Raw genomic sequence first — 22611 nt, 5'->3', positions numbered from 1 at the left:
TGTAAAGGTCAATGTGATAAATTTAAAAATATTTCCCTCACCCTTCTTCAAAAGATTGCTAAAGACGTAAAGCAAGTACACTCTATATTACATTTAATAAAAAGCTGCTCAGTAGTAGATTAATTCAGTGGTACTCCAGTGTTGCCAATATTAACATTGGAGGGTGTCTGGAGAGAGAACACAGTTGTCCACCAATGCACCAACTTGGAAAAGATAGGGCTGGAGTCCAGACATTCCTAACTTCTCTTAATCAGACACACCACCCTAATTATCTCCTAAAAATAATGCTTTGAGCATGTAACTCCCTTGCCGAAGAAAGCAAGCAGCTTGCTGCTAACTGTGGGATGAAGTCCATATTCCCTAGCTGCTTTCAAACCACACTATGACCCAAATGGACATTTCCAGCATTGCTGTCAGCTGCTTCCCCAGATAAAGTCTCCACATTTCAGCTAAATGGTTCCACTCACTATTTCTGCAAAAAGTTTCTGCGTTTCCAATCATTGTCGTTACAGAGAATGCCTGCCTTCTTCCTCTTTGTTCATCCAAACCCTACCAGTTCTGTAAGATCTGGCTAAATTGTCCCTTTTCTGTGACCATTTCATGGAGCAGATGATCAGGCTCACAGGTTATTGGCATACCTGGGCCCCTGGGTAGCTCAGTGGTTGAGCGTCTGCTTTTCGCTCAGGCCGTGATCCTGGGGTCCTGGGATCAAGCTCCCCATAGAGCTCCCCATAGGGAGCCTGCTTCTCACTCTGCCTATGTCTCTGCCTCTCTCTGTGTCTCTCATGGATAAATAAATAAAATCTTTAACAAAAAATTGACATACTCCCAGTCAGATGGGTTATTGGGCCTACAATTTTAAGTGTTATTATCTTTTTACTTTTTCTGGGTTTCTATCTTCTGGTCTACATTGTTTAGAATAGACAACTCTTATTATTCTATATAGCCCTCTCTTTGGTCTCCTTCATTAATCAGTTAATTAATAACCAACTCTGGATGTTACCCATAAACCATCCTTGTAGGGAAATGAGATCCATAGGCTGCTATTTGTTATATCCAGATTTATTTTTCCCTTTTGGTGGAAAATAGCTAAGTGGTATCTTTTGTCACTAACACTGACATCTCATTGAGTTTTAATTTCTATTTGTAGAGGGCCTTTGTGGAACCAGCTCACTGCAGTCCATTCTAGAGTAAAGAATCTGTGATTTTGTTGGTTCTACTTCAAAGACTGGTGAATTTTCTAATCAGGTACTTTGTGGTAATATAAACTTTAATAATCATGGACCTTAGTCTTTTACTATGGGCTCCTTCATTCTTTTTCATTATGACCTTAAAATGACATTGTCCACATAGCATAGTATTTCGATATAGACAAAACTTCAACAATCTTCAGTTACAATATTTAGATTAAGTATTCTAGGCTCTTTACAATCTGAGATAACAGGTAAGATGTGGTTGCATTCACTGCAGAATATTGGTTTGAAAACAAAATTGATCCATGCATTTGGCCCCTTTCTTTCTGTACTATATAGAATTTTATTATACCTATAAGAATTATGGGACAATTTTCCTCAACCTTACTGTATTTCAGTAAAAATTAAAATGAAAACAATATCTTCTTGTATTATTTCTCTTACAGAATATTGAGGTATAATTAGAGATTACTGATTGGAAAATTTTCAAAAGGTAGTTTTTGTTTTTATACAAAAGATCTTTCCTCTGATTGCCTTGAAGTCCTGGCTAGAAGCAGTACCACAAATCCAAAATCTAAACGTTCATTTGATCCTTGGAGAGTTTTCCTCAACTTAAATATTAATAAATCAAAACCATTTTGTAGGTGATATAATTAAAAATGGTAGATTAAAAGGAGTGAACACTCATGTAAACTATGGACTTTAATTAATAATAACATATCAATATTGGTCCATCAATTGTAACAAATGTACCATATTGATGCAAGGAGGAGATGTATTTCTCTGCTAAACCTGAAACTGCTTTAAAAAATAAATTCAATTAATTTCTTTAAAAGCTAGTTAATGTTACATATGTGCTTTTTATTTCTTTTTATTTTTTTAAAGGTTTTATTTATTTATTCACGAGAGACACAGAGAGAGAGGCAGAGGAAGAAGCAGGCTCCATGCAGGGAGCCTGATGTGGGACTTGATCCCAGGTCTCCAGGGTCACACCCTGAGCCAAAGGGGGCACTAAACCACTCAGCCACCCAGGCTGCCCACATAAGTGCCTTTTATAAAACTGTTGCCTTTGTCCTATTGTCATTTATCTGATATTTCTAAAGATGGAGTACTCTTCTCTGTCTTGTTATTTTATCCAGTTTTTCACTTTTTACTCTCAGCTGAGATCCAGAAAAACCTCCTTCTTCAGAAATAATTCCTCTTTTTGGGGGGGCAAACCTTTTGAAACATGAGCATTTTACTGTAAATGCAGCTTCCTTTGCTCTAATTTGACAATGGTATTTCGATTATGAATAGGTTAACATTAAGTACCCCTACTTTCAGATGTCTCCTGTCCTCAAGATATGATTATGGAAGCACTGGAAATTTCTGATGAATACATCAGATAATACTAACTCAAAAAATATCTTGGGCAATCTTGACTTTTTCTCTGACTTGTGAAGCTTCATCTCTCTTGCTGACCTTGGAACCGGCCAAGAAAGAACAACCACCTCATCACTTAAACATAATGATTTTCTCCCACTAGTGACCCAAAACAATTGAAATTTGAGACATGAGACAAAAAACTACTAGCATTTGGGCACACTAATTCTTCTTACACTCAATTTTCTTATTCAGTAATATGATGATTGCATATGAAGACAAGTGAGAGCACGTTTTAAAGAACAACTGTTCAGGGACACCTGGGTGGCTCAGTGGTTGAGTGTCTGCCTTCGGTTCAGGTCATGATCCTGGGGTCCTGGGATCCAGTCCCATATCAGGCTTCCCACGGAGAGCCTGCTTCTCCCTCTGCCTGTGTCTCTGCCTCTCTCTCTGTGTATCTCTCATGAATAAATAAATAAAATCCAAAAAAAAAAAAAAGGACAAATGTTCAAAAAACATAACATGTACCTTCTGCCCTTCTGCTCTTCTCTTGAGGAAGTGGAATCTGTTCTCCACTTAGGGCCAACGTCCTTCCCCACTGACTGTGCATCCTTTTATCTCCTACAGATCTTAACCCATCAATTTCCCCCTCTCTTTATTCTTTCTCCTATTCCATAGACTCTTCTTTCTCCTACAACAAATCTGTTCAAATATCTTCTAGATTCAAAAAAGCTTTCCCTAGACTCAGTTTCTCAGCCTAGTGAATATCTTATTTCTAGTTTTCTCTTGACCTCTAAAACTTAAAAGCTTTATCTACACCCATTGCCTGTGCATCCATGTGATGCCTTTTCCTTGTATCCATGGCAATATCTTTCAAGCTTCCAGCACATCAGAAATGGTGTAGATTAAATACACCTATTACTTGTCTAGGTCTTCATAGTTTACAACATGCTCTTATAATTTTGTGAATCATGGTGGGTTTTTAGCTTCATTCTCAGCTGTGTTTTATGTCTCCAATCTTATGGTTTTCTCTTCTTTTGTCCTCAATTTATACTGCCTTCATGCATTTACATTTCCTTGAAAGGTACCTGGTACCCTTTAGACAACAGGTAAGGGATTTTAATTCCTAATTTTACTAACAAGGAAATTGATACTCATTAAAGAGTTTCTATGACTTGTTTCTATGATTTCTCACACATTAAATGACAGTGAAAACAGGATTTAAATTCAGATTTTGTGATGCCGAACTTAGTATATTTCTGTAAAATCGTGGCTGGTTTCTCCAATAACTGCTGTGTATTTCTTCCTTTCTAGTTTAGTGGGCAATGGATATAATTCAGACCTTTATTTTCCATTTCTTCCTAATTAACCTGACATCTCTTATGTTTCCAATCTATCTTGAATTCAGCCATCAAAATTAGACCCATGATAATCCTCTCCTCAACTATTTTCTTATTATTTACTGTCTAAACACTATGTTCCTTAGCATGGCATCAAGGCCATCTGTTATCAACTCCTACCTTAGCTTTCCAATCTTATCAAGCCATGCATAGGGCAAACATTTTTGAGTATTTATTATGCACCAGGCAATGTTTTAGGTTGTTGAGAGCACAGTGACAAATAAGAGATGTCTGTTTCTCTTGGAATTAGCATTGTTATTCCTTGTCCTCCATTATACTGAATGATTTGTAACCCTCCAAACTTGCTGAAATATTTCCTTTCTTTGTGATTTTGCTCATGTTAGTACTAGCTATCTGGTCTACCTCTTCCTTTAATGCTCAATTTAATTTGCCATACCTAACAGGCTAATCCTGATCCTGTTTCTTTTGTACTGTAATATGTCCTTCCATCACCTCCACACTAGTTCTTTTGTCATCTATTCACATAAACATGTAAAAACATGTTTCACATCTTTCTTAATTGTTTGCCAACAACACAGGGAAGAAAATCATGTTGTAGTCCTTCTTATGTACTTTTCCCATGGCATCTCATATGATATCTTGCACAAGGTAGTGACTTAATAAATGTTCATTCACAGCATAAATATATGAATGAATGAAGAAGTATACAGGTATGATCTTTGTGAGATAAGTGATTCACTTTACCCATATCTCCTGAAATGATTTAATCAAAGATTTTAGAATACATGTTATAACCTGAGCTTTTTTTTTTTTTTCTTAATGTATAATTCTTCACTGAAGTTTAAAGAGTCAGGCAGTTATAATGCACGTTGTGAACAAAAGCTGTTTCCTGCCACCTCTATTTTTCCTACTCTTTAGATACAAATATTTTCAATTCTTTTAGCCAATTCTTTAACACTTACATTTGTGTGTATATATATATAATATATAAAATGTAAGCATGTTGATAATTTTTGGCTTTTCAATTTAGATGTTTTCTATTAACTTCTAACTCTGAAACGAGAAGTTTTATGTCTTTCTCATCCCCACTCCTCTATCCTGCAGTGCCAACAGTTACCATCCCCCGTGTGCTCCATGTAGGTTACAATTTTGCTTGGATCTAAGTGTTTATGTGTACCTTATCACCATGACTACATGTAATACTGTGAATGCTATTCACAGCTAAACCATATAATGCTTTTTTCTTTTTCTTCATTTCCCAGGTGAAAGTAATTGCCCAGTTTCTATGTTTGCTTGGCTTTCCACATGCTTATTAATTTAATCTAAGATGCCACCTTAATATATCCAAACTCACTCAATATAATATGACTTTGGTTCTATGGAATAGCTCTCTTCAAGTTTTGACTTGTATTCAGAATACAAGTTTTGGCTTGTATTCTGAAGAGTCACCCCTCAAGTGTGCCATATCACTATTTCCATGGGGATTCCTTTCCTATCATCCTGGGGACTGTTGTCTCCTATTTCTCAAGTGGGACACCATTTCTTAGAGCCCATGCTTTTCCCTTGGCTTATTCCCTTATTTGGGTGGTGCTCACCCTCCAGAGTCTTCCTAAGAAAGAGGTCATGAAAAACAAAACAAAACTTGAGACTCAAAATACTTGAGATTATCTTTATTCTACCTTCACACTTAATTTATGCTTTGTGTAGAGAACAATTCTAAGATGCAAGTAATTGTTCTTAGAAATTTGAAGGCATTAATTCACCATCTCCTAGCTCCTAGCATTACTATTGAGACACTTTCTGTCATTCTGAATCTCAATTCTTCTTATGAACTCTCTTCTTTTTAGAACATTCATAATATGTTCTCTTTATCTCCAGAGTTCTGAAATTGCAATATGATGTATCTTAGTTTAGATTTATTGTTATCTCTGGTGTTGGGTTTACTTTGAGCTGAAGACTTCTGTCCTTATGTTTGTGAAAGTACTGAGTTATTTCTTTGGTGATTTCTCCTTGTCTATTTTCTCAGTTGTCTCCTTATGGGACTCCTATCATACAGATGTTGGACCTCTGAAACATGTCTGTTTTACTTAGGGAGCTCCAGGTCATTATTTTCAGATCTTTTTTCTTAGGCTTGTTAAATTCCACAGAGACTTCCAAATATTGACTTGGAAGTATGCATGCGTGCGTGTCTACCACGTTTCCAAATGGAAAAGGGTAAAAAATACTTGGATTCTTAGCATTATGCTAAGAATGTAGGCCCAACCCCCCTGTTCCCTCCATGTGTCTGTCTGCAGGAAATAAATCTCTTTAGTCATCTACTACGGCGTGTAGTTGACCTGTTCCATGGAGTAGAAGAGGGGATCCCGAGGTACAGCTCCTTTTTAAACAACCCCATTTCCAACAGAACTTTCAGATGTACTGACCCATTCTTGGGTCGTTATTTGAAAATTTTCCCAAAGATCAGCCTGCTTCTGAGTTTTCCCTGTAGCTGACTTAGAATTTAGCTTTCCCAAGTTTGCTCCAAGCTTTTGGAAAAAACCAAACTTGATTTTCATTTGAGCAGAGGAAGTGAGTTAAATGCAAATGGTTAATCTGCTACCTTTAATAAAATGTCCTAGGGTATGTATTCACAGTGGAAGAAAAGATCCAGATTATTATTTAATAATGAATTATTTTTGATCATGAGCTTTCATAAAAACAGAATTTAAAGAAAAGTACAGTTATTTTTGTAATTCATATTTCCTCTTGTGTGTGGGGAGGATCTGCTAGGCAATTACCATAAGGGAGCAAATTTTTTTAAAAAACCCACAAATTTTAAAACTTGATAAAAGCCAAGAACAAATTTTTTAAATCTTAAATTGTTGTTAATAGTTAAAAAGTATGTCCTTATTCTTATTTTAGTTAATCTGTTCCCTTTTGCACTGGGCGTTCTGGGTTTATGGCTTTTCAACTGGCTGGCATTGCTATTCTAAAATATACCTACCTGTGCCTGCCTGTGAGGTTCCCACAGGTTAGTTTTTGCTGCTGAGGAAACAGCCATTACTAGCACTGAATTTCAATAACTTCCTGCAGGCAAACACCTGGAGGCAATTACCTGTACTTGTCTGCCAGCAGACACAAATATGCTTTAGGATGGGAAAACTATATATCTGATTTTCTAAAAAAAAAAAAAAAAAAAGAGTCCAGCTCCTTTGTGTAATGTTTTACTTGTGTCTGAATGAAATGCTAGGTTATCCAGTCTAGGAATTTATCCTCCAACCTAGTACAGGCTGATAAACCCACTTTTTTGAGCACAGAATTTCTGATTATTAGATATTTCCTAGAAGTCTTATCCTCCATCTGATGTCAGAGCTCTTTTGCTCTCTTACAGGATATGGGTCAGTGACAGTGAGTGAAGGAAAATCAATAACTTACATGTTATGAAAAATGACAACACATTTACTTGAGATTCTTTAAAAAAAAAAAAAAAAGCTTGAGATTCTGTTCTAACAGACTCCCCAGTGTATTAAAAGAAGGGCAGGATCCAGGAAGGAAACAAAGTGCATGTAAAATTACATCACCCTTTATTTTAATATACATATGAATTTAACAATATCTTATAGATCTAGAGATGGTCTATAATGATAATTTTGGTGATGACTACTAGTTTAACTAAACCATGAAAGTTTTGCTCTTGTATTTCAATGTTGATGTTAATTACACTTTTAGGAGTATTAGAAATATCATCAAAATACTTTTGAAGAAAAAAAATGCTTTTGAAGATTTACAATTATATGTACTGAAAATAATGTTTGAATATATCTTCATGATTTTATAGACTGCCCCAGTAAGGATATGCTTGTTAATCATTATGTATGCAAATAGATCTCTGTTTTTATTCAGTGTAACTTCTAAGTTTCACTGCTTTCTGATTGTTTTCTTATTTCAGGGAAAACTAAAGATGATTAGCAAGTTCTGAAGCTTCCTTTTTTAGCCTGACCAAATTTCAACAAAAATGTCATTTCTTTCTCTCATTCTTCTTCCTGTAATCTGTCATTTTTTACCCTTAAGGTATTTTTTAATCCTTACTTTTTATTTATTTACTTTTTTTGCTATTTAGAAGCACAGCTTCCTTCAGCCTCTAATCCTTGTTTCCTAGATATATTTAACAATTCAATTCCAAAATACATTTTCTAAATTTCCATTGTACACATTATTAATGCATAAAGTTTCTGTTTTGTTTACCACAGAGTCTTCCTAGAGCACCTGTAAAAATATATTATTGGAAGGTAAATCATATTTTTCCATAGTCTTAGTGTTATAATTAGCTATTGCATTCCCAAGCAAGGACTTGTCATTAAATAAATTAAGAATATGACCAACAATAGACTGTAAACCTGAAACTATGACCACAACTCTTTTTAATGATTTAAAATACCACAGTGTTTTGTTCCAAGCCCAGCAGAATGTTAGGACCGGCAGAAATCTTAGAGATCATTGACTTTAACAGATGGATTTCACAGGTGAAATAAGAGAAACCAAGACCTACTGACTTTCTTGGGTCACACAGCTAGTTATCCATTGCCAGCTTGGTGTTGTCAACCTTCTTATTGCCTCCTAAATATAAGATTAAGATTAAGTTTCTGTCTTCAACATCTGGGCTGAAGGCTCAATCCTGAGATAGATGCTGGCTCTTCCCACCTCTCTCACTGGCATAATTTCTAATGCAAATTCTGTTTTCCCTTGAAGATAAGATGATGCCCCTTGGATGAAAAATTGAGTGATCCTACCTTCCACTGAATTGCTGTGGAATTCACACTTTCAGATGGTATAGATCACTGCTGAGGGTATATTACCATCATTGAAATATTTGTCTCACTCCTACTGTCTACCTAATATTTGAGGAAACACCCTATATCTGAATTGTAATGATGATCTTTTATCTCTTAAAACTATTCACAATATCAGACATTCAATAAAATTTATTGCTTGAGCTGCTACATACCTTTGTCAGACTTTTCTGCTGGATTGCATTGTAGGGATAACCCAGAGTTAAAGTGTTTGCAGTACAAAGAATCACCAACTGAAAGTTCCCCATATTATTTTGTTCTTTTGTCAGGTTCTTGCATTCCCTTAATCTTGCTAGCGTGGGAGGTCAAATTAAATAGATGTATTATTTGCTATTAGAAAGCTTGTAGTGATAGCAACTATATAAAACTCTTTGTGAAATCTTTATCAATAGAAAGTTATTCTTCTCTTGGGATGCCCCAAGGCCACCTAGTATCCAAACAGGATTCAGCATTGGCCATTTCTCTCACTTCTGGCTTAAGCTAACTGTCTTAAGATTCTCTGGTCTCATTTGATCTTTCAGATCACTGCAGAGATGTAACCTCTGTGGAATGGTCTACTAGTTCCTTGATCCAGTGTCTTTTCCATACATACCTTCTAATGATTTACTGCTATGGATGTTTACCCAGAGGGCCTTGAGCTTTCTCTGATCTTAGAGCAGTGACCCCAATGCTATAAAAGTGGTCTACTGGCCCATTGACTTCTTAATTACCACTTCTCTACTACTAGTTGACAATAAGGCCTGCCCAAGGCTGATTGATCAGCTAACACTGTGAAGCTTTAGCCAGTTGGTGAAACTCCCCATCTGTATGACTATCTTCTTTACCCCACAGATCGCTAGGTCTCTTTAGCCACCAAAGTAAAACATAAGAAAATCTAAACTTTGTCTTTCTTCCTTTCTTTTGAATCTAAAAGTTTTGAATAGGGACTTATGTCAGCTAGCTTTTGATGTATAACAAATCACCACAAAATGTATTAGCTTAAAATAATGATTTATTTCGCCCATAATTCCACAGGTTGTCAATTTTGTGGGCTCATTTGTGCAGTTCTTCTGGTCTTGGCTGGGTTCACTTGTGTGTGTATGGTCAGCTCCTGGGTTGGATGGGAGCTGGTTGATCTAGGATGGCTTTATCACATCCTAATAATAATATGAGGGGGTGTAGTTGGGTGGTGATAAAATCATAGAAGTCATGAAGATTATTCTTTTGGTACTTGTGCAAACACAAAAACATGTCTGATCTCTAACCTTTCCTTTCTCCAGTGAAGAAGACATTCAGTTGACCCACTCTAGCGTTGGAAGATCTGCCATTTAAAGAATGAAGTGGAAGTATATAAAACATGTATAGGCTAGCTCAAACTTTATCCATGTCCCCTACTCCACCTCAGCTGTACCAGAAGGCTTGTGGATGAATGATAAAGAATGGTAAATATTCATTCCAAAAACATATTTGGATTGGGACTTGTCTCAGGGGTAAATAAAAGCCCCTGGATCCCAGGGTGTCTTTTTTAACACTGGACCAGTCATCATTCATCACCTTTAGGATTTTATAATTGTTCCCTAATAGCCCAGACCCTAAAGGTCATTGTAGAAATCCAAACAAGTTTCCAAATTGCTGAATAGGAGGCCTCTTCCTCTGTGCCTCTCCAAATGGAGATATGCTGCAAGAGATGAGCTCATAGCAAACTGGCCTAATTTGGGGCACAGGGAGAAGGAGAAAAGGGGAAGAGCACAGCAAGCAGCCCATCCCTTGATCCCATGGCTCCACAGGCTCCACAGAGTTCCTTTGAAGGTGTCCTCGTCCCTGCCTATCCTCACTGTCTCAATGCCACTCTTTCACTCCATCCCAAGAGCCTTTCCCTGAAGTTTCCAGTATAATTGCTTTTATAAAAATGCATTGTTTATTCTCTAATGTCACTGGGCCCTTATTTTCAGATTTTTTTTAAATATTGAATTTATCCTTGGGCTAAAAATAGAGTGATATAACAAAAGAAAAAGTAGAGCAGATATTAATAATAGAAAACAAACACACTATGAAGAAAATCAACAAAACTAAATGCTCTTTGATCAGGAATAAAAGAGGGCAGAATTAATCAACGTCAAAAGCCAAAAAAAAAAATTCAATTTTGAAAAAAAATCATAATTATTATGAGAACATTAGCATCTGGGTGGTTCAGGCAGTTAAGTGTCTGACTCTTAATTTCAGTTCATGATCATGAGGTAATCATCTCAGGGTTGTGGGATGGAGCCCTGTGTAGGGCCCTGTGTTCACTGGGAGCCTACTTGAGATTCTCTCTTTCCCTCTGCCACTCCCCCTTCTCTAAAAATAAATAAATAAATCTTTTTTTTTTAAGTATTATCCTAACACTTTTGAAAATGTAGATGAAATGGACAAATTCTTACAGAAAATATGAGCTGCATACAAGGAGAAGTAAATTCTGTCCGTAGTCCTTTTCCTAAGGAAATTGAACCCATAATCAAATGCTTCCCATAAGGGAAACTCTCAATAACCAAAAAACAAAAGACACTGGTTTTTATCAAACTTTTGAATAGAACAAGAGGGAATATTCATCATTTTATGAGACCAAGACAACCTTGATTAGGAACCAAACAAACAAACAAAATCCCAAAGAAAATATGAGCAAAAAAATCACAGGCCAATCTTGCTCATAAACATAGAAAAATACAAATTCATCTTTAAGGAAACTTTTCATAAAACCGGAGTAGGCTACATACTTTCCAAATGCTTAGCAGGAAAAAAAAAACAAAACACACTCAAAAAAGGAAAAGTTGTTCAATAGGAAAATTCTGGAAAGAAACAATGTCAGATATAAAGCAGAAAGCATGAAACAAGATGACAGAAACAAGTGACTATGTCAAAATAAAAATATGAATGGATTAAACTATTTTGTTAAAAAAAGATGAAGATTCTCAAATTGGAAAAAAGATAAAATGTAATCTTATTGTTTATAAGATTCATTAAAGGTGAAAATAAGGAAATGAGTCAATGTATCCTAGGCAAAGATCAATTTAGAGAGTACTATTTGTCAATTTAAAAAAAGGCACAAAATACAGTAAATGCTACAATATGCTTAACCTTAAAAAACATTGTGCTCCCTTTAAGAAGCCAAACATATTGTATGATTCTATTTATAAGAAACCTTAAAAAAACAGACAAATAATTAGAGACAGAGACTATAGTAGCTTTGCTTAAAGCTGGGGAGGGCAATAAGGAATTATTCACATGTCGTTTTTTTTTAGTAGGATGAAAATATTTTAAAGTCAGTTGTTTAAAGCTGGCAATTAACTTCTGAAAAATGTATTTAGGAGAAAGTGCAGCCAGAGACAGAGACATTAGAGCCTGGAGAAAGAAGGGGAAAATTAGTTAAGAGCTATTTCTTAAAGGCAGAAATTAAGAAAATACTAGAAGAAGAAATCAAAGACAATGTAGAGACAAAATATAAATATACAGAAGTTTTTTAAAGAATACACAATCACTGTTTAATAAATATGTTAAATAATAAAAATAAAAAAATAAAAATAAAAAAATAAAGTCAGTTGGTGATGGCTACAAAATTGTAAAAATCATTAAATCATACACTTAAAACAGATGAATTTTATGATATGTAATGATGTCTCAATAAAAGTGTTAAAAATATCAATTTATGATAAGCATAGGGTGGGACCCAAATAAATGATTTTATAGTGATACAATAAAGCTTGCCAAGTCATAAACTTTTATATGTAAATAGGGCTGCACAAAATAGACACATAAAGAATACTAGAAAAATTCACTTTCAAAGAAAACTATTGAATTAGTATCTGTAGCATGATCCCATTAAAAAAAACACACCTTAGTATTTGTTTGTATGTATTTGTTAAAAAAATATAGAAGAGCATACCCCAGAGCTTCTAACATTTTTTTAAAGATTGTATTTATTTATTCATGAGAGACACACAGAGAGAGGCAGAGGCGTAGGCAGAGGGAGAGCAGGCTCCCTGTGGGGAGCCTGAAGCGGGACCCGATCCCAGACCCCGAGATCACAATCTGAGCCAAAGGCAGATGCTTAACCAACTGAGCCACCCAGGTGCCCCTATTACATAATTTTGAAAATGAGCTTTATCACTGTTGTAATTAAAGTAAAATTCTCAACTCAGTCTTTGAGTTGAGGCAAGCAATACCATCAAGCAGGCAACAATGTAAGTATGAAGATGAAAGATTTGATAATATAATTAGAAATGATGATTCAATTTCATTCTGTCTCCTGAAAGAGAGATAACTCTAGTCTTCTAGCACCCGCAGAATGCCAGACACTGACAGTCATCATAAATAGGTCCCTGCAGTGATCTGCTAGGAAGGAAACACGGGGCGTGTTTTGTCAACACTCTCCCAAGGTTGGATGTTAGTAAGGAAGGACCTCAACTACTTCCATCCTACTGGTACAAAATAGACCAAATAAATACAGAAAAGTTACTTCAATAAATAATTCAAGACATTTTTGAGCAGGTGTTTTTGTAGAGCTTGTATTTTGACTTCCTTTAGCAGAGCTATCTTTGAGAATGTTCATGTCCTATGTCAGCTGCAGGATGGCATGTATCACCTCCCAGGCCGCTGTGACCCTCGTCACAGCTTGGGGAGGCACAATCCACAGGAGGGTCAGACAACTAGCTTGGATGATCACTTCTGTGGTGCTGGTCATCAATACTTTATCCCATTCTCCCACCCTCCACTGGCTCTGAGGCAAAACAAAATGGCTTGGCATGCAGGGAGACGTCTATCCTGTCCTGTTCCAAGAAGGAGAGGAACCTGTACCATCGCTGATGGTGTTTTTGTGAGTTTTATTCTTTGGGGTTGGAAGTTTTTTTGAGAGCCATCTCAATAAACTATAGTGCCACTAATTCAATATTGGTCATGGAACTTTTTTTTGGCTAAGGATTGTGCCACTCTTAGCTCTAGTGAGAAAGAACTACAGATTAAATCCCAAATCCAGAACCCATGACAACCTCTTTCCCAAATCAATAACTGAGAACAATCTTAATAAACACTCCAAAGCAGAAGTGATCCAAGTAGATTTTGTGATGACAGTGCTGTATGGGTAACTCAAGATTTAAAATTGGAAAACAAAACAAAAACAAGAACCCAAAAACCTTTCTTCCTCTAAACTCAACTAAGTGAAAATATTAAAATATTAAATGTCACCTTGCTAAATGACATTTGAGTAAAAAAGAAAGAAATCAAATATGCAATTACAGATTTAGTAATATTAAGAATTTAGACATGGACCATAATGAAAACATTTATCATCACCTACAAGGAAAGCTATACCCTGAGGAGAAAAAGTCTTCTTGGGGTGCCTGGCTCAGTTGGTTCGGCATCTGACTCTTGATTTTGGCTCAGGTCATGATCTCAGGGTCATGAGATTGAGCCCTGAGTCAGACTCTACCCTGAGTCTGGAGCCTACTTAAGGTTCTCTCTCTGCCCCCCACTCTGCTCATGTACAGTCTATCTCTCTCTAAAAAAACAAATAAAATATTAAAAAAAGAAAAAAATCATCTTTAATGCTTCCTGCCCCCCCACCTTTATTGAGATATCATTGACCAGTAAGAATTCTATATATTTAAGGTATACAATGTGATTGACATGATATACATATACATTGTGAAATGATGACCCAAACTAATTAACACAACCAACACCTCATGTGTGTGTTACCATTATGTGTGTGTTTGTGTGTGTGTGTGTGTGATAATCCTTACCACCTACTCTCTTAGTATAGAGTAGTATCTACTCTCCAAGTATGGTCTACAGAATTATTAATTATAGTCATCTTATTGTACCTTAGATCCCCAGAATTTATTCATTTTATAACTGAAATCTTAAGTGCTTTTTTTATCACTAAACCACAATGAATAAAACAAAAAATAAATATTTAACTCAAGAAGCTAATATTATAACAAAAGGAACCTAAGAAAAGGAATGAAAAAATTATTAAATGTAAAAGGCTCATAAATCAGAAGAATAAAATATTGACCAATACAAGAGATTGTCTCTTAAACAGTCCAGCAAAATTGATAAATACCTGGCAAGGTCAATTAAGAAAAATAAGAACAAAAATACAAATATGTATAATTAGTAACAATAAAGAATAATCACAGTTGAAAAGAGATTTAAGTTGAATTTAGAAGAGGATACTCAAATTTAGAAGAAGACTCTTCTAAATTGAGAAGAGTCCTCTTCTATAGTGATATGGATGCATCCAAAGGAATGGTCCATAGCGGTCTTCAAATAAAATCATGGAGAATCTACTTTTACCTAAAATTTGGAGAATCAACTCTCCTAATGCCGAAGCTTAAATTTCAGTGGACCCTCAGGCTCACCTCGTCTGTGTGTCAGACCTGCGTCACCTTGGGATTTCACCATGCTGAAGTGTTGATATTCACGTCCTTGGCCTTTCTTCACTCAGTGTATTGGCACATATTTGGTTAATACATACTTAGCTAAATGGTATTTAGATGAAATTACTTAAAAAGTAGAATCTTTAAAATGGTCTGAAATGAGTTTTGGAATTATTATGAATATATTTTGTGTTCTTCAGAGATACCTCCCAGTTGCCTTTTGGCAAAATATTTAAAAGACTTTTTTTTTCTTTTTTTAAACCAAGAGTCTTCATACTGGGCTAAGTAGAGACTTTTTAAAGGGGATACAATGTGAAGTTTAAAGGACACAATATACAGAGAACAACTTTGTTATATCCTCTTCCCTGGTGTAATGTAGGTTTCTTTTTTTCTTATCTCCCCTTTCAAAATAGCTTTGTCCCACTTTACAAAAGAAAGTTGAATTGGTTAGGATGGTCTGGGAAACTTCAAAATCTCAGTGGCTTAAAACACAGATGTTTATTTCTCATTTATGCTGTACCTTCCACCAGGGAAGGTTTGGGTCTTTATATCACGTTGTCCTCACTCTGACCCTCACTCCATGGTCAATGGATGGAAGGTTGCGAATCATCGTGGCGGAAAGAAAAGAGAACTCTGGAAGGTCTTGTAGTGGAATTTAATGCTCCTGCTTAGAAAGGACATACATCACTTTCCTTTACAATGCAGTGGCCAGAACTAGTTTGTCTACCATGAGCATGGAAAGTACAAAGTCTGGACAGCTTCAGTGAACAGCATTAAGACTCCCCCGATTTATCCCCCTGGCAGTGCATGGCCTCTTGTCCACAGGAATTTCTAGGATATTAAACAAAGGAACTTGTGGAAATACTGTTTTTTTGCAAAGTCTCCTTTTATAATTAGTCTATGAATCAATATAAGTCTATGGAGTTTCTAGTTTTTTTCTTTCTCATACATATTTCTTTTTAAAGGTACAGCCAGTGTATTAGGAACAAGGGTCTTTGCTCATGAGAGATTGTTTTGAGATCCGATCTTGCAGGGAGTGGAGAGCGATGGATATTGTCTTTTACAGTTTCCCCTCTTGTTCTAACAAGGACTGTCAAAAAGTGCATTACTCTCTGAGGAAAAGGTTAGAGAAGGCAAAGCAAAGGGGACATTGGCAAGACATATTGTAGCAGAAAAGACTATTTCTTTTTTCTTTCATTTGTTTAAATGTGAGCCATTTTCTTTGGCTATTCTCAACACTCATCCCTAGGACTCACTCACTAGAAAGAAAAGCATATTCAGGGAACAAGTGAAGATTGCTAGTACTATTTGCTTTAAAAGTAATTGGGATCCAAATTTTGGGGATTATACTAAATTTTTTTCATTTTGGATTTGGTATATATTACTCAATACTTGGTTATAGCTTGTTATATCAAGTCGTATCTTAAAAATATTGCATTTCTAGACTTTTTTCTACTTCATTAAAATTTCAAATTAATAAGATAGCTTCTAAAATAATTTTTAGCACTTTGTAAAATCTTCTTTCATAAAATGTAGAAATGTTTTATAGTGTGAACAAAAAAGTTTTTTTTTTAGATTTTATTTATTTATTTGATAGAGAGAGGGGGCACATTCAGAGGGAGATGGAGAGAGAGAAGCAGACTCTGTGCTGAACAGAGAGCCTGACTCTGCTCTATCCCAGAACCCTGGGATCATGACCTGAACCAAAAGCAGACACTTAATTGAGCCACCCAGGTACCCTTATAATGTGAACAAAATTAATGCAGCTATTTTAGGATCTTTACACATGATTTTTGGTTAATAATTCTAAAGACCAAATGTCAAAATCTAAATACATGCATGTATATAACATTTAATAGATACTATGATTTTACTATATTTCTCCCTTTATAGTAACATCATGTTAGCTATACACTGCACTATAAGAGATCAAGACATTTTAAAGTGTATAGATTTATTTTTTTAAATTTATAAAGTAGAAGGATTTAGCATATTGAATCTACCCAATTTTAATCTTAATCACTCTTAGTAAACTATATTACAAAGGATATTCCATAATTTACAGTGTTTTTTAAAGATAACATTCCTTGAAATAAATATTAACATATTTATTTGAACTGAAAAATGCAGTGTTTCTCTGACACAAAGTAAATCTAAATCTGATTCACTTGATAGATTTGAAAACAAAGAAAGGCTTTGCTAAGGAAGTTTCAGAGCAGACATTTCCCACATGTTGAATGCCCTAAATCTTTAGTTCTAGAGATATTAATAAAATACACATTTAAAGGTTGTGACACGGTAAAAATAATCTTTACAAAAATACTGTATTGAAAGGTTCTGAAATGAAAAAAAGAATTTTCTCAACTCCTCATTCAAAAATAAGTTCTTATTTGAAGTATAACATATGTACAGAAAAAGTGCACAGATCATGAGTGCATAGTTTCAGGAGTTATCACCAGTTAAACCCACCTGTGTATTTTTTTTACCACCCAAAAATAGAGCACGACTAGTGTCTCAGAAGTCTCCCTTATGCCTCTCCTAATCCACCATTGTTTATTAATAAATAGTTTTGAACACATTGTCAGTAAGAACAAACTAAATCCGAAAGAAAAACAAACAACAAAAAGAATAGGCATAGTAGATTACATTGGTCAGCAAACATTCACTTCCCCACCCCATATATCATCCCTGAGAAGACTATTCACCCCACCTCAGTGAAACAGGGCTTGGTCATCTGACTTCCTTTGGCCAATGGAATGTGGGCAGGGGGGCAGTGTTCCAACTCTGAGCCCAGGCTTTAAGATGCACACATCATGCCCACTAATGTGAGGAGAACATGCTCACTGCACCTTCATTCTACACCCCCAAAAGCAACAATGCAAAACAGATCTGAATTGCCCCAGTTGACCTACATACTTGCCAGAGACAGAAATAACCACTTTTTGTTATATGCCACTGAGATTTTGTTGGTAACACAGCAAAGGCTGACTCATATAATAATCATTTGGTAGATCTCAATAAAGCCTAAGTGAATGAACTCTAATGACCGGGTAACACATCCATTCTTTGCTTTCAACAAAATCGAAGAATGAATTAGAATTGTCAAAAGATAGATTATTAAAAGTAATTTCATCAGTGGGTGACTTTTTGGCATATGATCCAGAAGAGGTTAAACAAATTGAACAGCATTGCTAAAATAAAACTTCTATTCCAATCTATTTATATGAGCAAGGTTTCTCAGGGCTTACATCTAGAAACATGAAATATATAAATAGAATTGTGAGCTCTGTCTCATTCAAGCCATAAGCAATATTTATCTTTAATACAGCAAAATAACCCAACCTTATTCATGTCATTAAGCACTTTTCCCCCCAATGGTTAAAAAAAATTGTTTAATGATTATTTATGGAAATTTGTAATATAGTTAAGTTGTTTTGACCAATTATGTACTACTAACAATTGCAATGATAGCTCTACCCAAGAGGCAATTAACACTTAGAGCCTTATGTTCATTCACAGGTAATTATAAAATTAAACTTTCAATTTATGTGCATATTTTTATTGTAGAAAATAATGGTGATAAACGTAGTTTCAAGAATAAACAAATTCTCTGGGGGAGGGAGTAGTGGAAGCTGGATAGAAATATAAATCCAAGGATAAAAGAGATGAAGCACAGTTTCCCATAATTAAATAAAATCTGATTCATATATTTAAAAAATAGGATAGTGGTATCAAATTGTTGTGGCATTGGGATGCCACTGGATATAATATGATTTACATTTTATTCTTAAAATATTAATAGTTACCAAATTCCATAATCTTATCTTTGTGAATTTATAAACTTGTGCTGAAAACGAGGAGCTAAATATAAAGTACCTGAGATTTCATTTCCTCTGAGAGGGGAATTAAGTTTGAGAATTACCAGTATAAGCTACTGGTGAGTTACACATGTTTCCTTGATAAAGACAAGTATTTGGAATTAGCTGATCACTTCTATGAAGGTAAATGGTAGTCAGTTGTATCAACTCAGAAGACAACAATATTAGCCCAATCTACCACTCAAAAGTAAAGGTGATGTTTTTACATGGAAGTAGAAAGTAACTGTTTTATAAAAACGACAACAACAACTTCTACTGTGGAGACAATATTCTGGGGATCAATTTGGAAACGTTTCCATCATTATACAATTTTGTTACTGAAACCCGTATATGTCACTTAAAAAATTCTTGTATCTGCATATCTAAAAACCTGGACTGCAAAATAACCTCATCTACTTTTAAAATATTCAAAATATGCAGTCTTAGTGGTTTTTAAAATTCATTTGTTAAAAATATAAAAATTATATGTAAAATTATGATTATTTTAAGAGGCCAAACTAAAAATAAAATTAAATAAAAAAGATCAAACTGATTGGCTTCAGGGAAGCTGAGCACTTCTTAATATTTCCAGCAGTATCTATATAATCGATGAATGAAACGGAAAAAAAAAGTGAATATAATGATTTAGTAAGCTTGTTGTGATTTATTTTTTCCAATTTGAAACTATATGTATTTGTGAGGTATTGTTATTACTAAGATAGCTTTTAAAAAATACCAAAATGGGGGGGGGGGGCTAGGTGACTCAGTTGAACGGCTGCGGTAGGCTCAAGTCATGGGATCAAGTCCAGAGTGCTCTTAGGCTCAGTGGAGAGCCTGCTTCTTTCTTTACCCCCTCCCCCCCAACTCATGCTTTTGCACCCTATCCCTCTCTCTCAAATAAATAAATGAAATCTTAAAAAAAATCAAAACAAATTGAATTTAGAAAAAGGTCTTTGATCTCTATATCAGAATGTATCACATGAAGATTAAAATATAACAATAAGGCCTATTTAATCACAAGACTCTTACTAAAATATTTTTTCTGACTCTTACTAAAATATTAAGACAATTTCATGCCAGGAGGTGGGAGAAATGGGGAGATGTTATAAGATGAATGATTTCTGGGGATCCAGTGTACAGCATGGTAATCATAGCTACTAATATGGTATTACATACTTAAAAGTTACTAATGAATAGATATTAAATGTTCTTATCACAAAAAAACAAATAATAATTATGTGATGTGATGAAGGTGCTAGCTAATTATTTTGCTATGTGTGTGTCAAATCAACACATTATACACAGATTTAATACAATATTATATGTCAATTATGTCTCAATAACACTGGAAAAATATACTGTTTTAGAGGCACAAAAAGGTTATTTTTACTAAGACCATTTTTTATTGGTCTACAAAGTTCAAAAACTACTTTTAAGTAGTTTATTTCATCTTTATCTCATCCTTAAAATTTTTCTATTACCAACTTTGTTTTATAATTGAATGTAACCCATGAATATAGTAAGCAGTAAATATGTGAAATTATTAAATAAGTATATTGAGGTGATATTAAGGTTGTAAGGATAAATCATTGGGAGCCTCTTCTCTATAAAACTTGATGAGACTGAGTTAGAATATCATAAAGAAATAGATTGTCAGCATGGAATATATAAATAACCAAAATTGGCTCAATATGTAGAGGATCCATCATGAATAAAATTGAAAAAGATAATTATCCCCCCAAATTTGCCAAAACCAGATGATTTTATGGATGTTATTTTAAACTCTGAAATTATAGAGTTCTTTTGCAATTTAAAATGTCCCAGAGCATAAAGAAAGATGGAAATCTTCCCAGTTTATTTTAACCTTATACCAAAACCTGATAAAATTATCACAATGAAAGAAAACTACAGCTAAATTTCACTTATGATTATAGAGGAGAAAAAATCCTAAATAAAATATCATCCATCTAAATGTATTAAAAGAACAACAAATTACTAGTATAGTAGAGTTTATTCTTGGAATCAAGGATCATGTAGCAAGAAATCTATTAATGTAATAGATACAAATGATAAAAAAGTAAGTCATGTCAATAGATGCCCTTCAAAAATACCCAGTTAGTTCAACATCCATGTTTGATAATATATTTAAAGGAAGTAGAAAGAATATTCCTTGAATGTTTCATATATACAAATATTTTTTTCACACATACACAAATACAAATGAAAATAAATATGTAGGTACTTAAATGGGTTTTTCTGTGTCTCCCTCCCTCCCTCCCCCCCTCCCTCCTGCTCTCTCTTTCAGAGGCATTCCTATAAAGTCATAAATACTGATACAAACAGTTATCTGCTATTTCGAGATGTTGGAATCTAAGCCAATATAAGGAGAAAAGCTAAATAGGCTGTAAACTACTCAGATGAAATAAAGTATCAAGTGGATACCAGTTTTCAGTTGAGAACTTACTACAATAAATAAGAAAGTTTAGTAAAATGGCCATTTGCAAAACACACAACACAGACAGACCTATTGACTATAAAACAGTTTTCCAATAATAGCCAATGATATCCAGGAAGAGAAGCCTTCACAACAAGAGCAAGTGTGAATTAGCTGGACATATGCTTAATTAGAATTGCAGAGATCCATAGGAAAACATTTACAACATTTTCCAAGGGCAACTACAAAAAAGTGATGTTGCTAGATCAGAAGACTCGATGTTGCTATCGTTTTGTTTTGTTTTTTTTTTTGTGTGGAATTACATACAAATTTATCAGAATTCTAGCGGGCTTCTCTTTATAACACATGACTGAGTGATACCAAAGTACAATAACAAAAATAAACAAACTGCAAAAACCATGGACATTCCAAAAACTAAGCATGAAAAGAGATTTTACTCTCATGTTTTTCAAAATATATTATCAAAATATAATAGCTAAAAGTGGAACTGAAATAGAATGATAAAACAAGATGAAAATCCTAAGGTTCCAAGCATACTTAAAAGTTTAGTATATGCTAAGATCTTTATTAGCAACAGGAAAACAATACATATTATTTAAAAATAGTGTTAAAACAATTGGTTAACCACTTTGGGGTGGGGGAGACAAATTTCCCACCCCATCCCATAATCTAAAATAAGTTCCATGTAGATTAAAGATTTTGAATATGAAAAATAAATTGTTTATACTTAACAGGAATTCTCTAAGCATGGATCCAGGGGTCAGATCCAGGTTTTGTGAGACTCAATCAATTTTAGAGCTTTCATTAAACTAAATAATTTAAAAACATGAATGTAAAATTAGAAAAAAATGGATTAAAATTGCTTATAATTATTCATTAAAACATAAGGAGTACTAAGTCCTCTTAAAATTTAAAATTACTTGATTAATTTGCATTATTTTTCCATTAGCTTTACTGAGGTAAAATTGACAAAACTGTAAGATTTTTAAAGTGTACAAGTAATGATTTGATAAACATATAGTGTGAAAGGATGTCCCTTATTGAGTTAATTCACATATTATCACCTCCATATTTACTTTTATTTTTTGGCAAGTGCTTTCTCTTCTTTCTTTTCTTTCTTTTCTTTCTTTTCTTTCTTTCTTTCTTTCTTTCTTTCTTTCTT

General features: G+C 34.5%; 1 long non-coding RNA gene across 4 annotated transcripts in view; it reads left to right on the top strand.

Annotated features, from left to right (window-relative positions):
- LOC112658298 (uncharacterized) overlaps nt 1-22611 on the top strand; it is a 79548-nt gene that overhangs the window by 1503 nt on the left and 55434 nt on the right. For 3 of the 4 annotated variants that reach the window (XR_007408413.1, XR_003135636.2, XR_004812274.1), the window contains exons 2-3: nt 1151-1248; nt 10005-10166. This is a non-coding gene — a long non-coding RNA (uncharacterized LOC112658298). Of the gene's footprint in view, nt 1-1150; nt 1249-8145; nt 8185-10004; nt 10167-22611 lie in introns of all 4 variants that reach the window. The other variant, XR_007408412.1, reaches the window with a different exon arrangement.

The sequence above is a fragment of the Canis lupus genome, chromosome 35 (assembly GCF_003254725.2).
Source record: "Canis lupus dingo isolate Sandy chromosome 35, ASM325472v2, whole genome shotgun sequence".
NCBI lineage: Eukaryota > Metazoa > Chordata > Mammalia > Carnivora > Canidae > Canis > Canis lupus.
This window is presented reverse-complemented; position numbering and strand designations above follow the sequence as displayed.